This window comes from Crocodylus siamensis, chromosome 2 (genome assembly GCF_052110815.1).
Source record: "Crocodylus siamensis isolate JL-2025a chromosome 2, ASM5211081v1, whole genome shotgun sequence".
Classification (NCBI taxonomy): Eukaryota; Metazoa; Chordata; order Crocodylia; family Crocodylidae; genus Crocodylus; species Crocodylus siamensis.
The window spans coordinates 232,019,014-232,039,421 of NC_143396.1; the positions used below are offsets into that span (position 1 = coordinate 232,019,014).

At 43.1% G+C, this 20,408-nt stretch overlaps 1 protein-coding gene and 1 non-coding gene across 2 annotated transcripts in view; one reads left to right on the forward strand and one right to left on the reverse strand.

Moving 5' to 3' along the window:
* ITPKA (inositol-trisphosphate 3-kinase A) overlaps positions 1–20,408 on the reverse strand; it is a 56,763-nt gene that overhangs the window by 27,280 nt on the left and 9,075 nt on the right. The gene's annotated exons all lie outside the window — the stretch shown is intronic.
* Positions 6,560–6,664, forward strand: LOC149871864 (U6 spliceosomal RNA). The gene has a single exon (XR_016440918.1). It is a non-coding gene; the product is annotated as a U6 spliceosomal RNA (small nuclear RNA).

The following is a 20,408-nucleotide window of genomic DNA, read 5'->3' on the forward strand; positions in this document are numbered from 1 at the left end:
TATTAATATTTGTGTGTTGAATAGTAGAGCTTTTTTAAACTCCAGGAACTTTTTACAGTTTTTACTGTATTTACTTAAGTTTTACTTGTATGTGCATTTCCTTATTCAAAACACTAAAAATTATTTTAAAAACCCAAGTTTGCAAAACTGGAAAAAAACAGTTATAATTGTATCTAAAAACCTCTCAGTTGTTTTACTAGTAACTTTAGTTCATTCAAACTTAAATAATTTTGAAAGCTATTTTTCCTCCTTTACACCATTTGTTTAGCTTTGGCATTTTATTCAGTTCCAACAAGGAAAGCTGTCTGATAATTGTCATTCTCCAGTTCCAATCCCTGGATATCATTTTCATTTATTACGTTAATACCATAACATTGGGCTGGGAAATATAAACCACCTAAATATTGGACCCACACTATCCAGAAGTGTTCTTTCACCAAAATAACCAGGATAAATCATATGCCAATATCTACAGTCACCATTTGTCATACATCTCACTGATATGTTACTGGACTGTTGCTGAGACAGCTACTAATCTAACTTCATTACACTGCTGTAGCTACCCCTCTACAAGTGACCATGACCAATATGCTACATTATTATACTACAGTTGGTGAGAAACATTGTAACAAAATATTTTTTTTAAAATCAGAAGTTGATAATTTGTTAAAAATTAAAATGTTCTGCGCAAATGGTTTGCCTTCAAATGACTTTTTTCCAGAAAGTAATCAGGATTCCAATGGCATCCTGACAGTCCACTTCCTCGGCTACAAAGAGTGGGAAGATCACCAATGTCCCAATTTCTATTATCCCTGGACAATATAGCAAGCAATCAGGTCCCATGACTATAACTCCACCCCTCGCAGGGACAATTCCATAATGTTGGGGTTCTGTTCCAAATTGGAACAAAATAGTGAAAAACTCTGTGAAATGCAGTACCTTTCTCCAGCCGACTCTACAAGCTCTGAAATTGTATTAGAGGGGGATTGAGCCTCTGCATCTTGGGCTTAACCACACTACTTCTTTTCAAATGCTCAAGGGCATGCTGCAGTAGTAAAACAGAAATCTTTCTGTTCATTTCATCTCAAAATATCCCTGCTGTGCCTCATTCTGGATCACTTTTCTTCTGGGGTGAGAAAAAATATATTTAATAACTCCTGTATTTTTTCACCTTGGGAAATCGCAAACAGACTCTACATTCATTTTATCAGCTTCCCTCTTAAATTATGCACAACTTCCCTCCTCCCCAGAGACTGTCAATGTCCCTTTGCACATCAGCTCAGAAGGGATTTAACCACATTTTTCTGCAGTGTTCTTAGTCACTCCAGTTGTGATGAAGCAACAAAAAGATAAGGAAGAAGGGGACTTAGCTTGACCCTAAATAAAATCTGCCTGCGACACAGAAAGCAGCCGCAAGTTCTAAAATTCTCATAATCCTACTATCATACATGCAAATGAGTGACAAGGAAAAGCAAAATCACACCAAAGTTGTAGCCAGTTCTCTTCCAGAACACTTGCATTTCTTAGGTCATTTTTCCTCAACAGCCATGGACCTATTAGTGAGCCAGAAAGTTTGTAAAGTCAGACTGAGGTCTCAAGACAATTTTATGAATCCAGATATGCAAGTAAGACGCTTAATGTTCACCTGGAAATGGGTTTTCTAAGACCTGGGGAAGCAGCCATTAAAAACCTTTTTCTTGCAGTCTATCAAGACTTAAACAGAAGTTTTTGGAACTAGAAATCTCTCCATGCCCTGGGATCTGAAGATGCCTAGAAGACATAAACATCCCCCTATGAAGCAAAGAGGAGGGGGCACAATAGAGATCTGTAACTTCTCCCTTATTTGCTGAGGGGCAGCACTGCCTTTATACAATCAGAGATAAATACTGTGCTTGGATACACAAAAGACTCCCGTGAATTCAACAGGCCCAAGTCTGAGCAAGTAAGGCAAGTGTGTCCCAAAACTAAAGCAATGATGCCCAAAATAAGAAATAAGCCTGGAGATGCAACCCAAGGAACTGGTTTTTCTCATCTCAGTCACCAGTTCCCCCATTTCGGCCTCTTATTAAAGGTTTCCAACCCAGCTCTTGGCTGAAGAGCTACTTGCTGCTGAGCCTGCTGCCCACTTAGTTGGTGATTCATTTCTGATTCAACCGAAACAAAGCTCTTAATGGGTGGGAGTGAAGCAGTAAGGAATGCTACTGGGGCAAGCTCTGACAGGAGAATATGAACAAACACTCACACACCCCTTCAGAATGAAGCCTTTGAGCACAGCAGTTGAACTAATTCCCAAAGTGAGGGTGAGGCTCTTTCAGCAAACGGGTTGGCCTCTGTCATCTTATTACCGGCTGTGCTCTTTTTCAGTCACGGGGACAGAGAGGAGAATAAATGGATTATACACAAAAATGACAGGATTATTCCCCAGAAGTCCACCATGATGGGACTCTTTGACACCAGGCAAGGAGATAATCAGGTGGAGAAAAACTGGTCTACACCTACCGCCCTCTGCATAGAACCAGGCACAGAACCTGGTCCCCAGCAACAGAAAACCTCCTGCAAGCATGGATGCTGCTACAGATAAGGGCTGCACTTGGAGCCGATGCTTCTCAAGGTAGTTCCACTGATATCAGCAGACCTTTGCCGATTTATACTAGCTGAGAATCTGGCCAAATAGCTACAACATTAAACCTATTGAGGGATCAGCGGCTTCCCCGTGTGGTTCGTGCCAACCAGAATGTAGTCAGGGCAGATGGATAATAATTCTCCATGCAGGGGGGAGGGAGGGAGGGCACAGACTCTTTTGATACCCCAGCCATGCTTACATCTGACCCCACGAGCAGAATCACCAAGGATCCAATGGTGCCTGCCCTCCCACTGAGCGAATACTCCTATATTGCAATAGTACTGGTGAGGGTGTGAAGGTTTTAATTCACATCTGCCTTTGAGAATCCACAAACCTAAAGAATAGATGGCTTGGGGGGGTGGAGGGGGATGTAGCCTTGTGCACAATCAGGAACACACTTCCTGATTAGCATCTGTAATTGGCCCACTAACAAAGTGTTACTGCATCTTAAACTTAACCTCTTTCTCATCACCCAGCTTGTAAAGATATTAGCAGAAAGGGTGCTCAAATAATACTCAGCCCTTGATGCTTCCGGTTTTTGCACTCAGGCATAGCTGGAGGACACAGCTGCTCACCCAACTTTCAGCAGGTGTATCCTCTGTCTGTGGAGTTCTCATTTCCTGTTTGTACCACAGTCAGGATGGGTTGGGCTACTCCTTCAGACTGATGAGAAATGCTCCGTGTAATAAGCAGAAACAAAAAAAAATTGTGAGATGTACTCCTTGTATCCCTGTATTCTCCTCCCCCCTCCCCATGACTTATACTGCATCACAGAGCACAAGCACAAGCCCTCAGATGTGCTGCTCTTAAGAATGCTTAGGAAATTTGCTAAATCCTCACAGTGGCTATGGGGAAGTAGAAGGGAAGGGAAGAAAACATGAGGGAAAGAAGAGGAGATAGGGACTGATGTCTTTACTGGCCAGAGTTCCCAAGAGTGTAGCACTGCAGTCCTCAGACACACTAGGCTTCCACTTAGGAAGAGGCAAACAGAGGCACAGCTTTTCATTTTGTAATCAGCATACCTGCGCTCCCTGAGCAGAAAACCTCAAGGTCAAAATATGCAGAAATGATTTGGTTTAAGATTCACAAACAGATTATTAAATCTCTGAATATATGTAAGCATACAAACCAACAGGGACTGAACAATATTACCTCAGAAGAATCCCTCCAAAAACACCAGTTCAGTTCATGGGAGCCCGACCATATTTGACTTCTGGAGGACAAAAAAAATGGCCTGCTCATTTTGTAGTTTGCCTCCCTGCAGAAGGAACCATGTCAGGGCTATGGTGGATCACAAACTAACTATGAGTCAGTAATGCAATGGTGTCACAAAAACCACTGAATGCATCTTTGGGTTATATTTACAGATGGCTTGTACACAAAACAAAGAAGGCCATAATACCACACTATTCAGTTCTAGTTAGGATTCAGCTGGATTATTTTGTCCAGATTTGGGCACCACATTTTGAGAAAGATGTGGAGATGATCCAAAGGAGAGTGACAAAGAAGAGAAAAGGGTTAAAATGAAAGTTATACAAGAAAAGACTGAAATGACTCCGTATGTTTAGTCTGGAGAAAAGGAGATTAAGGGGGGGAGCATGTTGGCGGTTTTCAAATATTTGAAACAGTGCCATAAAGATGGAGAAAACTAGTTCTTTCACAAAGGACAAGACACAAGGTGACAGATTTAAACTCCTGCAGAGCAGATTTAGCTGAAATCTCAGGATAAATTCCCTTACCATAAAAATGCAACAAGGACAAAATGCAACTATCCAAGGAAGTCTCCCTCATTAGAGACTTTCAAAGAGTTTAGACAGGTGTCTATCTGGGAGGATACAGGAATAGCAAATCTTGCATCTGTGCATATGGTTGGACTAAAAGACCTTTGAGGTCCCTTTCAGTCCTGTAATCCTATGATTTTATGAACGTGGTTCTACAGACATGGCCAGTCTTGCAAGAAAGTAATTGATAGTGTTCAAGAAGTAAAGTGAAAATCCCTTGCAACAGGCATAGCAAGAATAAAGTTACTTTGCTTTTAGAGCAAAGGGAGTCAGCTGGCCATCAGTTGGAAGTTTTGTTAATAAACCAAACAACACTTGGTAGATGGCACGATGGAGGAGATGAATGCCCTCAACCTGTGCAAGACATTAAAAACTTTCTGTGCCGTTCTGACAAACCTGGAACACCATGCTCTACCAGCCACTTCATACACTTCATCCGTCACAGGTGATCCATTGCCACAGTCACTCACAAGGCAGGGATGTTTAGAGAGGCCATGCTATTAGTCAAGAACAAAAGATGATCATAAGATCCTATTTGGAAGTGGATAGAATGGGCCACCAATTATGTTAAATGATCCTTGATGGGTGTCTTGAACTCCAACACACCAGCCAACAGAAGCAAGAGCCCTAAAAAGAGAATGACCCATATGTGATCTCAAATACAAGTGTACTACAGATGGTCAGTCTGTTTCAACCTGGTGTGGCTTTGCGGAGCATTCAGAGGTGATACTTAGGCAATGAGACAGAGAAGCACTTCAAGAGGTGGCATTTCTCCTAAATTTGCTTAGTGAATCTAGCAGGTGACTAGGGTGTGTGTGTTCTGCATCATTCCCTAGGATCTTGTAAATCACTCCCCTAGGACATTGCCCTACCCTCCAAGCTGATGCACAACTTCATTTGAGGCCCTGGCTTGACTCCTCCAAACCAGCCTATGTGAGATACACTTGCAATGAAGATAATGACACTAGGACAGAAATTCCCAGATCTTAATACTGCCCGATTACCCTTATACATACTTCTCTCATCTACCACCAGAAATAGGCCACTGAACTATGCTAATCAAAGAAAAACTAGAATCTCATCTACGCCTCATGAACCAGAAACACGTCTTCTCATGCCTATGAGCATTGGCCAGACACCACACATTGAACACTTCTACAGGAGCAGGATGTTGGCTCCTGTTGCGGTCCTTCTGCTTTACCTGTAGCAAGTTAGGGTGTTATGCCTGTATTGTGTCAGGGTTGACAGTAGTTTTATGAAGAGTTTAGATTATGGATTTGGATAGGATAGTCTGGGCAGTGACGATCCTGCCTCATGCAGGGAGTTGGACTAGATGACCTCTGGTGGTCTGTTCCAGCCCTACTTCTCTATGATTCACATCACATGAACTGAACAGAAGGCTGCCTCTAACCATCATCCAGCAATGGGTAGATTCCAAGGTGGTTAATTCAGTCCCTCAGAACTGACATATGGGCTAGGGACAGACATTCAAAAAGCCTGAGCCTGAGCCTGAATTGATTCAACCTTCACAGGTTAGTCTAACCTGGCTAGGCTAAATCAGTTTGTAACTGCACACACATCCCAGCAATGCAGGCACAATGCAGGCTAGAAGCTGGGGGGTACTAGAGCAGCCCTCCCTCCTTTCTACAGTTGAGAGGGGCATAACCAGGCCCAAGCAGGTCACTCAGATTAGGGAGGGGTTCCCCCCACCCTTATAAGCAGCCAGCAAGGACTTGATAATACAGTATTTATCACCCTATTAAGAAAACAACAGAGGGACATTAGAAGCTACCTGTTAATTCTGCTTTTGTCCCTGTCTACCACAACAGGGACTGTAGCCAGTATGTGGTCTGCTGGCTAATGCTGAGAGGTGCCTGGGTAAGGCAGAGGGGATGGCAAAATCCCTGCTTAGCAGGGAGTGGGGAGGGGAGCAGGGGGAAACCAGACAGATGCCTGCAGTCTCTGCTGAGCTCCAGTCAGGGAGCAGACGGGAGGGGCCAGCTCTGCTGTGCAGCAGAAAGCCCCAACCAGCCCATGCCAGGATGCTGGGGGAGTCTGGTTTAATTTAAACCAGCAAGGGGGCTGGGACAGACACTGCATAAACTGGTTTGACCCAAATCAGTTAAGTCTGATACTACATGCTTTGGCAGCACATGTGCTTGCTTTGGCAGCACATATACTAAAATTGGAATGATACAGAAAAGATTAGTGTGGCCCCTGCGCAAGGGTGACACACAGAGCTGACCCCAGCTGACTTCCTGCCCTTTGGGCAGGGGGCTGGACTTGGTGATCTTCCGAGGTCCCTTCCAGCCCTAATGTCTATGAAATCTACATTGAACCAGGTTTCTCTCAAACCTGCTTCAGCCATTTTCAAACTGGTTTATGTGCACTGAACATCTGTCCTGCTACAGTTTTAAACCAATTTCTGATCACTCTAGCCCATGGGGTAGAGGTTAATCACTACAAGATGCACACTAGACACTACCATTCCCAGATATATAGACTACATACACTTGCAATACATGCCTGAGACTCCCTGTTAGGTACAGGGAGAATTCATAGGGCTTGCAACATCTTTATAGATCTGAATCTGAATTCAAATCAAATCCTAACAAATTGAAAAAATGGTCCCAAAAAATCAACAAGATTAAATTCAATGAAGAAAGTGCAAAATGTTGCAGTTGGGAAGGAGATGCATAAATTTAAAAAATTGGGGAAGGAATATCAGATCAGGCAAGAGTACAGCAAAAGAGGATCTGGGAATAACAATGGATCCCAGGATATCAGCCTATACTGTTATGCTGTTACAAAAAAGTCAAGTCTCATTCTGGGATGTATTAATGAGACTGTCATATGTCAGATATTACTTTTCATTAGTAAGGCCTCAGATAGAATACTGTTTCATTTTGGGCACCTCATTTTAAGAAAGTCCTGGACCAAGTGGACGCTACGGAAGAAAACAAGAAAAAAAAAAATCAACATGAGAAGGTTAAAGAAACTAGGTTTGGGAGAGGGAAGACTGAGAAGGAACACAAGAGAAATCTTCCAATATACAAGATTTTATAACAAAAGGACAGCAATGATTTTTTTTCTCCATGTCCAGTGGGGAGAGGACAAAAAGAATTCAGCTTAAATTTTTCAACACAAAAGGTTTAGGTTGGATATTAGGTACAAATTTCTAGCTGTTAGGGTGATGAACACCAGAAGAGGCTACCTAGATGTACTGTGAAATTTCTTTCACTAAGGAGTTTTAACCGATTAGGCAAACAGCTGTCAGGGACAGTCTACATCAGTGATTCTCAAATGGAGTCAGGAGATCCTTTTAAGGGTGCTGTGGGGTGCTGCATAATATTAGCACCATTAGGTGGACAAACACCTGTACACAAGATAAATCCAGTGATTTCAAATAGGAATCTATAGCATTAAAAAATTTCTGGAGTTTTTCTGAGTTTTTTACAACAGAAGAATTGCACTCTTATTTTTCCATAATCAAAAAATGAGCGAAAGCTAAGACCTGGCATTTTTCAAGGGGTGCAATGAGTATGATGAGAGGTGCCTAGAGTCTAGAAAGTTTGAAAACCACTGGTCTATGTGTCCTTGATCCTGCCTCTAATAAGGTAGTTGGACTAGATGCTCTTTTTAAATTCCCTACAGTTCAATGATTCTACGTTCTAAAATCTTGACTTAAATTAATCCTTTACAAATCTTAAGACCCACCCTTCAAGATTTGTCTGTAAATAAGAATTTTAAAAAAAGATATGAGGAAGTTAATAGGTTGATTGCAGCATTGCAATAGCAGCTATTTTTGCACTCCTGCCTGGTGTTGCCTAGGGCTGCTGCTCTGGGTCCTCCCTGCCACCCCCCAACTATGCTACTGCTAACAGGCACATTTAATAATACACACAAATATGGTTTTGCTTCCTCCCAAGCATGAGAACTCCACTAATGACAGCCCTACATTACAGCACTCGACTGGAAATCAGGACTTCTGACTAGAACCTAGAAAATCAACAACTGACTTGCACTATGATCCTGGGCAAGTCACTCTGTGCTCGGGTTTCCCCAAATGCATACAAGAATACTAACATCACAGAAGGGATGAAAGGCTTAATTCAGTAATGCTTCTAAAATATTCTGAGACCTTCAAATAAAAGGCACTATATTAGCAGCACAAAGGATTAGTAAAATCTAGATGTATATTGAGTAAGGGGAAGATCAGATACACAGACAGTAACAACAGTTCTCCACCTGGTCTTCCTATCTACCACAAGGCAAAGTCCCATCTCTCTCCCTCTTCTCCAGTGCCTCCTCCAAAGCCACAAACCTCTGAAAGGTTATAAGCAGTTTCTGTTTTATCCAGCAAGTATGTTGGAAGACTATGACCCAGCCTCCCAAATGGAATGGAACTGTCAATAAACCATAGACACTGTTATCTAATAGGGTGTGGTAGTTACCTACAGGAGAGCCACATCCTTCAGCAGTCACTTTATTTAATAACCTACAGCTTTAACACTATTAGTGTGAGATTATTCCAAACTACTATATGAAAAGGAAATTCTTTTTCTTACTCTTTTGGTAATCACCGGTTCAATATCAGAACTCAGTGAGTCACATCATTCCACTCCCGTGTTGGCATTCTGGCTAAGTTCCATCCACCCGCCATGAGAAACCAAGATTTCATAAATTTCACAGACATAAGGGCTGGAAGGAACCTCCTAGGAGCATTGGGTTCAGTTAGGGTCAAAGGATCCCAGCAAGTTAAGCATCAAAATGTATCTTAAAAGAATCCAGAGTAGGTGCTTGCACCACCTCTGGGGGTAGTACATTCTAGGCCTAGGGGGCTGGGGCAGAAGTTTTTCCTTATGTCCAGCCTAAAAAGGTCTTGCAGGAGTTTGTGACAGCTGGACCTTGTGTTATAGTGAACAGGTGTTCCTCCAGATCCTGATGCACACCACTTATCTACTTATAGGCTGCCACCAAGTTGCCCCTGAGCCTGTGCTTCTCCAGGATGAAGAGTCCCATGGCTCGCAGCCTCTCTTCATAAGGTCTGTTCTCTTGCCCTCTGATCATGCATGCGGCTCTCCTCTGGACTCTTTCAAGCTTCTCCACATCCTTCCTGAATTGTGGAGCCCAGAGTTGGATTTAGTACTCCAGCTGCGGCCTCAACAAGGCCGAGTACAGTGGAAGGATGACATCCTGGGTCTTACTTGAGATGCATCGCTAAATGCAAGCCAGAGTTTTGTTCACTTTGCCAGCTGTGGTACCATATTGGTGGCTCATGCTCATCCTGTGGTCGATCACAATCCCCAAGTCTCTTTCGGTCATGGTGGTAGCGAGTGTAGCATTGCCAAGCCTATAATGGATTGAATGAATGTAGAGAACTACTCCATGAGAAAGTACAGTGGGTCAGCAAGTTTACAGGACAACCCCAAGGATTAGAGATCCTGAGTTCTTCTCAGCTTTAAAAAAGAAAAAAAACCCAAAGCAACAACACTCCTTCTATTCAATATAGGGTCTATTCAAGTAGCAGGGTCATGTATATACAGAACAGGATGACTCCCCTGTAGGCCCAGAACCACTGAGATCAGGAATGTGTTCTGTTAACAAAAGATATAGGAAAGATAGGCTCATTTCCTCCCCTGCCTCAGGCAGAGGTGATCCCACCAGATCAGGCAGTATTAGAAACACTGATTTCCCACCCACATACTTGAGACAAGGGGTCAAAATCAGATCCAACACAAGCAGATGTGATTAACTAGAAGTCTGAATTGACGCAATGGGTGTGGCTTTCTGAGATATCACGGGTGTTTTCTATGGCAGTTGCTGCTTTATAATGAGTATATTTCCACTGCCTTACAGATAAACAAGAGGGCTTGCCATCAAGATCCTGGGGTTCTCTCACCTTTCACAAATACAAATATCAGTTCTTACTTACCTTGCTAAGAAAACAAATGTGTGGAGCTTAAACATAGGTTACTAAGAACCTTTAAATTAGTGCTACGTTCTCAGAGTAAAGCAGAGAGATGCACAAAAAGAGACTTTCCTGCCAGTGGGACATCTGGCAGCAGAACTGGAAGCCAACCATCCTTTGCCATGTGGAACCACGCAAGCCGGTTTACTGAAAACCTAGAATGAGTGGCAGCCTGTGTGCCAGATTGGATATATGCAGCAGAATTTAAGAGTGACCAGAAACAATACACTGCAGCACAGAAGATGAGGAAAGGAAAAGAAAGGCAACATTTAAAGTGTCACTGCAGATGGTTTATAGTGCATAGCACAGCCAGGGAAACAAGCGGCACGCACAGGCAACTTCTCAAGCCAAGATTGATTACACTGCCTTGTCTGCATTCTCTTGCTCAAAGAGCACAATATACAAAGAAAATTACTCATTCCACAGTCACCCACCTCTATCACCCACCCCTGGTTCCCTTCAGAGAGAAAAAGGAATCAGTTAAAGGCCAATGTCCCTGCTACAGAGGGACTCTGGGACTGGCTAGGATTTGATGAGCCAGTGCAGGACCTCTGGAAAGTATTTAAGCTTCCTCCCAGGTCTTGTCCCATTGCTAGAGCAGGAAGTTGGGCCTTTTCCTTTGATCCTTGTACAAGCTGATCCAAGGCAGTTTTAAGGGTTAGCAACCAGGGCAACTGCTCAAGACCCCAGGTCTTGGGAGCCTCATTAAGCTAAGTTAGCACAACTCACCCAATGTGCAGGTGGAGAAGGGAGAGATCCACAATGTTGTCCAGTGGTTCTCAACCTCATTAGACTCAAGGAACCCCTTGGAAAAATCCAACTTTTAACTTCCACTTGCTGTTCTGACTAATAAAAATTGCAACAGAAGAATTGCTGTTGCAAAGAATCCAGACAGACCATAACACCACTGTGCTCAAAGAGTAGCCAGGAATGACTCAATGTCTATTTAAGAGGAGATATCAAGTGCAGTTCCCCAGGAACCTGTCTTGGGTCCAATATTGTTCAACATCTTCATTACTGATTTGAATCACAGAGCACATTTTATGAATTGGGTGGACTTACAGATACCAGAGGGCAGGGCTAGGATTCAGAATGACTTAGATGAACTGGAAAAATTGTCCTTAGTCAACCAGATGAGATTCAAAAAGCATACGTGCAAAATCCTGCACTTGGGACAGAAGAATAGCATACACAAATACAACCTCGGAAATGACTGGCCAGGCTGCACAACTGCAGAGAAAGGACCTGGGGGGTTGCAAGCTGAATATGAGCCAACAGTGTCTGTTTGGATTTGTCCACACTTACCTGAACAATAAAATTGGATCAGTTACAAATCCAGCTCATTTGACACACGGTATTTTGTCACTGTATAAAGCTGTAGCTTAGGAAGCTTATCCTGGTTTCCCCAAACAGACTGAACTCTACTACAAACATAGCTAACCTTTCCATCCTCAGAAAGTACATGGATGGGAATGGCGAGGGCAAACAAACAAAAAATTGCGTTGCACAGTACTCATATCTAACATACGTAAAGCCAGATAAACCCTGCCTTTGGAAAGGCGAGAGAAGGCACAGAAAGCACCCCCACCTCTCGCCCCTACATGTTACTGCATGTCCATTGTGAGGGGGCAAGCAAGCGGCATAAACATGCCAATTTCCCCAGATGCTAGCCCAGGAACTGTCCGACTGCATTGAAGAGCAAACTGAGCCACACAAAGAGACAGACTGGGGACCCTGAAGACTGCACCTTTCTGAAGGCATATTCCTTCCCAGACCTTTCCCTGGGGCTCGGTGCTCCAGCTTTCTAAAGCTCTAATCAAATGAAACAAGATGGCACATAATGATTAAACAACATACAATTTGAAAGTTGCTGCTACTATTGAAAGACTCCACAACACCCTTGCACATTTTAAATATGTTTAAAAATAGGTCATAAAGGATTTTAGGCAAGTGAAATAGAGCAGGGTGTTCCCCTGCTTTAACTTTTTATTCAGTTTGAAGCTCCAGGCTGAGCTGACTGATCTCTACACCTAGGTAAATAATTATAATACTAAACACTTAAATAGGATTTGCATCTTAGAGATAGGACAGCGCCAAGAGCATAGTTCCAGAGACTAACTACCACACTGTTTAAGAAGTCCGGATTTGCTATTCCAGTTCAGCCTGGTCACACAGAAGTAGCACTGACCCTTTTCAATTGAAAGCCTCCATTTCAGTTCAAAACTGCTCAAAGGCCCAGGAAGTCTGGGTTCTGTACTGAGGGACAGACCCATTTCTAGCCTTCCTGTCTACAAGTCAAACATTCCAAAATGGTTTCCAAAACATTTTATTAAAACTGGCTGTACTTTACTATGGTACATAAACACCACAAAGTCTACTATGTGACTTGCCCAAGGTTACCAAATAGATCAGTGTAAGTTTGATTCTAATGCTTATTAATGATCTTTCCTTAATTAAAACAGGGGAAGGGAGGACTATTTTTGATAGTTTTATAGTTTGGCAACCTTTTTGTTTCATATTATGATTTGATCAAGCATAACCCATGAATTATGGCGACAGTAAAAAAAAAAAAAAAGTCAGTAATCTTAAAACGTATTTAGAGTCAAGTAATTTAAACAATGGTCAACACCTTTCTCAGGCTGCAGGCCAGAATGACCCAGCTCAAGTCAGATTTACTCAGCGAGGTGCTAGGACCCAGCCACCACCATTTCTTCCAGCACTGGGACAGAGAAAGCTCTGGAGGCTACAACTTCTTCCCACAGCAGCAAGGGAAGAACAACTACAGAAGTTCCCTGCTTGCAAAGCAGGCTGGATCTGACCCCACAAGCTATATATTCCCAATCCTTGACTTAAAACATCAGACAAACTAAGCTTCAGATCTCCTCTCCTATTTTATTTTCATTCCATTTCCAGCCTTAGGAAAACCCAGTGAGAGGTTTTCAATGGTATTCCTTTGCCATTATATAAGACCTGATATATAAGGATCACAACACTAGGACTGGCTAGACAATAAGAACACGACTGGGAAAAGCTGAGATCAGGAGTCTGGAGGGGTGAAAATAGAATGTGCTGGTCAAGGAGACAGGTGTGAGAAGCTTGAGAGAGCAAGATTAGCTAAGTGCAGAAAACAGGAGTGATCTGAGAAGGAATAAAGTAGGGAAGAAACAGGACTGGGGCAGGGGACACAGCAAAAATAGTCCTGTGTGGAAAAAAAAATGGGCAATTTTTTTGATCCTACTAGAGAAAACACCTCTCCTCCTGAATCTGGAATGGAGTCCAAGAATTGTGAAAGCTCTACTTCTTCTGCTGTCAAGTATATCTCTGTGACACCCCTAGAAAATGGGCACCTCATCCCTCTCTAGTGCTGGCCACATAGATAACAACCTATTACTGTTTTTAGTTATTTCATTAATGCAGAGGTTTATGTTTCAGTTTGCTTCTTTTTTTAACCTTAAAAATTATATTTTAAAACAGTATTAAGTTTGCAAGGTTTGGCGCTAAAAAGTTAAAAGATGCTAGAATTAAGGTTGCCTGTGACTGCATTGATGCATTATGATGATGCTAGTTCTTTATGACTATGCATTTAAAGATGTATTATTTCCACAATATCCCTGCCTTCTTTTGTGCAAAAAACACCACTTGCTTAATGATCAGTTATTAAATATGTTTAAAGCTGGCTATTCATACATGTCACAGTTGTGAAGTGAAGCATATTATTGCCTGTGGGACCTCTACTTTATGTGCTGCAACATTTGGAACACAGAGAATGAGTCAGGGGAAGATCACAGCTGACCTCGTGCTTTTAGACAGCTGAATGACACCTTTGTGAATTAAAAATATATCCCTGCCTCTGCCTCCAGAGATTTGATATGATGCTGAACAGGCCACTTAGGACAGAATCCTACTGCACTTTAAATACCCAAGTGGAACTTACCCAGCCACATAACTCCCATTTTTGGTACTTAAAACACAGTTTACAGTCCTACTCCATAGCTGTCTGGATGCAAACGCATCCATTTAACTACTCAGAATGCACATTGTACTGCATTGTGACCAAGCTCTTTACGCGCATACTTGGGTGACTAAGTCCCCAAAAGGTAGGCAAGTAAAAACCTATGACTAGTGGGTGTTAGACACTGAACCACTGCACTGTGTATTTAATAGTTATCGAATAAAAATGAATAGAAAGCACTAAGAGGTTTCTGCCCCACTAGGGACCCCTCCATTTTAAGGCACATCCACCTCAGGGTCCAAAAGCTTGTTCTCGTTGTCCTGGCACAGCATAGCATGGCACATCTCTCCCTCCCTCTCCTGTCTCTCCACCAAAGAAGGGAAGCAGAAAAGCAGGGAGAGAAGCTTAAAACTTGCATCTCTCACTATCTGGGCAAGTGCCTTAAGAACTCAACTAGTGGGCTAAAACATGGGAGGGTCCTTCTCATAGCCCCCCCCAACCTGCTAGGCATGGGGCTTTGCCCAGCTACATTTTGGAATTTGCCCTCACAAAGGTAGAACACATGAAGCTGGATACTCAGCCAGCCACCATGCAGCCTGCTAGCACAGTCAGTAGCTGTGGGGATGTTTGAAAAGCCACACTGTAGAACAGGAGTGTAAAGATTGTGTTCACATCAGAAAGCAGCAGTTATACCACTGGGTATATGTCACTCAAATGGCTATGTAACTGAACTGCCACTGGAATGTATAAAGCACAGTATATTCTGTCCTTTGTGATCACCTTTGAAAAGTTTAATTGTATTTCTCATTTTCCAGGTGACTATGACTTGCCACTGAGTGCTGAATACTCAGTTACTACTCAAGTCATCAGTAGCTGCGCTTTGAACATATACAGCATTATGGAAGTACCACATACGCTGGTGATTCGGAACTTGCATACCCCATTTTGGGTACCCAAAATTAACAGATATTTTTGACCTCTCTCTTTTGGTATCCCAGTTCTTTATAGAATGTAGACAGTACACGTTCATATCACAGGACTGTTGTGAAAATAAACTCATTAGAATTTGCAAAGCCCTCTGTTACTATAGTAATGACTGCCACAGAAAACCCAGGAAGAAATTAACAGGTCTGCCTTCAGAGCAGGTATTGTATACTGTGCTGTAAACACAGCCTGGAGCCACTCGTTGAAGAATGAGGAAAAAACAAAATGTTGAATAACTGCTCATGAAGTAAGCATGGTCCTTTCTGTAAACTGAAATAGACAGGTATCCTATAGGGAAAAAACACATACATGCTCCTGTAATTTATACAACTACATCATAAAGCTTGCATTCAAGAGGCCAAATTTAGCTTGCCCAGGCTATCTCAGAGTCTCACGTTTCCTAATTTTTGACTGCTTGACTTTGCACCCTGGATCACAAGGCTTATAGCAGAGGTGCAGTTTCCCCATTGTGGCTCAGTAGATATATCCTTCCAGGAAGAACATAAATTCTAGTGCCCCTGCCACAGAAAGCCCATGAAACTTGGGTGGTGCATGAATTCTTCCCCTGTAGAAAACTATACCTCCTGGCCAGCTTTGAAACCAGCCTGTTCCACGCTTGCACCATATACTCCATTGAATTGAGTTTATAGTTGGTCTTTGGTTACTTCTTTCATGAGGAATGAAAATAGTAAGAACTGGCATATTAATGGTGGGTTTCTTCCATGCCAGTCACGTTGCTGTGTGATGGAAGACAAGAGGAAAGATTCTATCCCTAATTTGATGTCCAGAATCTACTGGTGCAACACAGTCCATGAAAAGCAACTACTGTATCTCAATAGCCTTCTCCAATAGTACGGATCAGTTAAACGTAGAAGCAATATCTAATAACCAGAGTGATTAAAATTACTAGAAAGGTACTAGATGGGTAGACAGCCTCAAAAAGCCTTCCCTCTACTTTTCCGATTGCTCTTAGCAAGGTGAAGGAATGAAGAAAAACTTCTTCTCTTTAAGGGTTCTTGTTTTTCCCAAAAATATGTTGTTATAATGAATCTGTTATACTTCCCTGCCTGGACTGTGAATTTGTTAGCGGAGACACCGTCTCCAACAAGAACACCCTGATAATAAATTAAAGAAAAAATCTGCATTGTGTGAGTTCCACCAAGTCACAGACTGATAAGATGCTGCATTTAATCTCTGCCCTTTTCTCTATGATCATATATGAGAGAGATGGGATAGAGGGTAGCCTTACCAATATACTATGTAGAGGCAAGATTACTTCCCTACTTTAACCCGATAATCTACTGCACCTTTAATTTGGTTACCTTAAAACGCATTTTTTAGATTGTGGCAACTTGACCAATCCAACTTCTATTATGTTCTCTGCAAATTGTACTTCATGTATATTTGGAAGCTTTTCTTTGTTTATGTTAACTATTGCTACTCTGCTATATATCTTCTCCTCATGAGACCACTGTAAGAAAATGTATGTTTCCTTAGAAAAACCTGCAAATCCACAGATTCCATAAGCAACCAACTGCCCGTGGACCCTTTCTTCTTAAGTAATGAAGCCAAATCCATTCAACACCCTTTGTAATTCACTTAAAAAATAAAAGACAAAGCTTTGCACTTGCACAAAGCCTTTTGTCAAACAATTCCAAAGTGCTTCACAAATACTAAAGCTCACAAAATCCCTTCAGGTAGTTTCCTGAGAGAATCATCAAAGGATATGCTGAATGACTGGAAGTTAAGTGACTCGCTCAAGGCTTGAGAGTAGTTCCTGAATGTTCTGGTCTTAACACAACCCTCCTTTTAACAACATATACAGCACAGCACTAATTCTCAAGAACAATCTTCAGTCCTCCTTGGAAACTGATTCTGGCCCATGAAAAAAGAAATCTTCTCAGAGGTTTGGGATCTTTAAAAAAAAAAAAAATCTGACTCCTTTCTAAATATGGCTACCTCTCCTGAGCATGCAGCTTTCCTCCTCACTGTCCAGATACAACAGATATTACAAACAGGCTTTAACTACATGATGACAGTATTCAACAGAAGATACAAATGGTATGAATACATCCAATCTTTCCATGACCTATAGAAGTTGCTAGATCTGCTCCTCCCCTTTTGACTTGGCTGGCTCTTTAACTAGCAAAGATAAGAGAAAACTAAACAGCTCAAATGATTAATAATGGTACAAAGGGCCTTTTAACCATTACGTCTCCACTTCTTGAATAAACATAGGCTAATACAATCGATGGATATTTAGCAGCCTACCTCAACTGAACAGTTGGGTCTTAATTCAGTTCATACTAGTCAAGAGTCCACACTAGTAATAAATGGCCACAAGTGGAACCAATTAGCACTGCTACTGGTTTTGTCACAGTACACAGGTCACCATTTGAGTGTACCATGAGAAAACTGAACTTCTCATCAAGGGATGGCTCTCACCTGGGGAGATGCATTAAGGAGGCAACATGGGAAAACTTGTGCTGCTGTGGCTCACATCATAGTTGGTCTGTGAATCGAGAAAGGACTTCAGGGTACAGGGATGTCATTATGAATCCAACACCTCTTTCAAAAGCAGGAAATTCACATAACTTTAAAAAGCCATTAGAAGCCTTACTCATGTTGGCTTCCCCTCCCAGCTCAGTTTAAAAATAAAAATTCTCTTCTAGTGTGTTAGCTTATGTAATCTGCTCCTGAGCTGACATGGTTCATACTTTCAGCCTGCAGTTATGAAACGCATGCCTATTTTAAGGTATTTTATGAAGGATGGAAAAATGGAGAGCGAGAGAGAGAGCAAGAGACACTGAGAGAGAGTGAGAGGACCAGCCAAACCACACAAACTTCAGGTTAGATAGCAACTTCTGGGTTACTATCACTGACAGCAAGAACCTAATACTCCTTTCTCTTGGCTGTCTGTCACCTGTTCTCATGATGACAGTTACAGAAAATCTGGACTTACAACATTACAATTATAAACGTACCGTATAGATCAAATTCTTATAACCAGCAAATCGCAGTCCCTTTTTAATATAACAAGAGGCTGTATATCTTATCAAGTTGCCTACTGACTGCAAATTACTTTAATTAGATCCGGTCCCAGCATGAAAGGTCTAAGCTGGCCTATCATAGAATAGTAGGGCTAGAAGGGACCTGTAAGATCAAGTCCGGTTCCCTGCCATGGACAGGAAGTAGTTGGGCTCAAAGAAGCTCATCAAGGTACTTGCCCAGCCTCCTCTTGAACACCTCCAAGGATGGTGACTGCACCACCTCTGCTAGGAGTATGTTCCAGATTCTAGATACCCTAATGGAAAAGAAGTTTTTCCTCATGTCCAGCCTAACTTTTTCTTCAACTAGCTTATGCCCACTGTGCCCTCGTCCTCCCAAAGGGTGGCCTTCTGAAGAGTTGCTTCCCCAGACCTTGCTGTTTGCCCCTGACATACTTGTAGGCGGAAATCAACTCACCTCTCAGTCTTCTCTTACTCAGACCGAACAAACCCAGTTCCCGGAGTCTCTTGCCATAGAACCCATCCTCCAAGCCCCAGATCATACAGGTGGTCTTTCTCTGTACCCTTTTGAGCTTATCCACAGTCTTCTTAAGTGCGGTGCCCAGAACTGGACATAGTACTCCAGCTGTGGCCTCACCAATGCTGAACAGAGGGGGAAGAGCACCTCTCTGGATCGATTAGCAGTGCATTGGCTGATGTGCACCAGAATTCTATTTGCTTTGCTGGCGACATTCATCACACTGATGGCTCATATGCATCCTCTGTCAACTGTCACCCCCAGGTCCCTTTCAGATGTCAGCCAGTGGACCACCACTCATCATATAGTTATAATGAAGGTTCTTCCTACCCTACCCTACCCTACCTGTTTTAACTGATGTCCACAAGCTCTTGTTTTGTTTCCTTTGCTCTACAGCTATGAATGGCCCAAATGGTTTCACCACGGAAGTTAGTTATACTGGGAACTGCTCTCTGATGATACAAGAAATGGGAATGGAAAACAGTAATCCCATTCTGAAGGTATGGGAAAGCATGGTTTTTAATAGTTCGTTATTTTAAGAACCACTGGAAAATGAACCTAATCAAAATGAATTAATCAAAATGCAGTGTTGCAGTTGAAGTATGAAAATTTGTGTAGAGGTACACAGATATATCAGTTACATATCGGATCAGCACTGATAAAAGGAAAATTAACATTGTTGGCTATGGCCTTTTTTTGGCCAGTATAGCCAACAATGTCCCAGCTAGGGTGTGAATGGGACCTGGAGCCAGGGTGGAAAGCAGGGCAGAGCTGTGGATGGCTCAACCTGGGGGCTTCCCGCCACTGTGCGCTCCCCTGGGAGAGGCATGGAGGACATGTGCCCCCCAAGATTTGTGTGCAGGGTGGATGCAAGCTGTACACTATGGGTTTGGGGTCAGGCACAGCACCCGCCTCTTCCTGGTGAGAGGCTGGGCTGTGCTGGGGCTGTGCTTGGAGCAGGTGGGAGTGGGGTGCGCTCAGCTGTGTGGGGTGGCTGGGCAGGCAGCAGCAGCACTGGGAGGGACGATTATGGTGAATTTTGGGGTAGCTATATAGTCCCTCCTAGCACTGCCCCTGCTCAGGGCTCTCCACTCTGCTGCCTTTTCCTCAGGAGCCCTGTGCCAGCTGTGCACTCCCTGTCCACCCTGCAGCAGTAAGGGCAGCCAGTTGTGGCCCCCGCTGCTGGGTGGGCAGTGGGTGCATGGCCAGCATGGGGCTCCCAGGACAAAGGCATCAGAGTGGAGAGCCCCAACCCCACAGCAGGCAGCCCAATCCACCCTCACCCCGTTCAGGTCCTCTCCAGTTAAAAGCATCCTGGTGCTTCAAAATGGTGGTGGTGGTAGTGCTTGATGTAAAGCTTGAGTTTTAGTTCAAGCACCCCAGCTGCCATGTTTAAACACTGGGACAGTGATGCCCTGGGCAAGCCACCCATGGCTCCATCCTGCTCCCTGACTCAGCCCTGGGTTTCATTCACTGCCCTGACTGGGCAGCACCCCCAGCTCCACTCCCTCCCTCACCATGGAGGCCTCAATGTGCCCCCCATTCCTTTTCCCCCACCATGTCCCCTCCCCT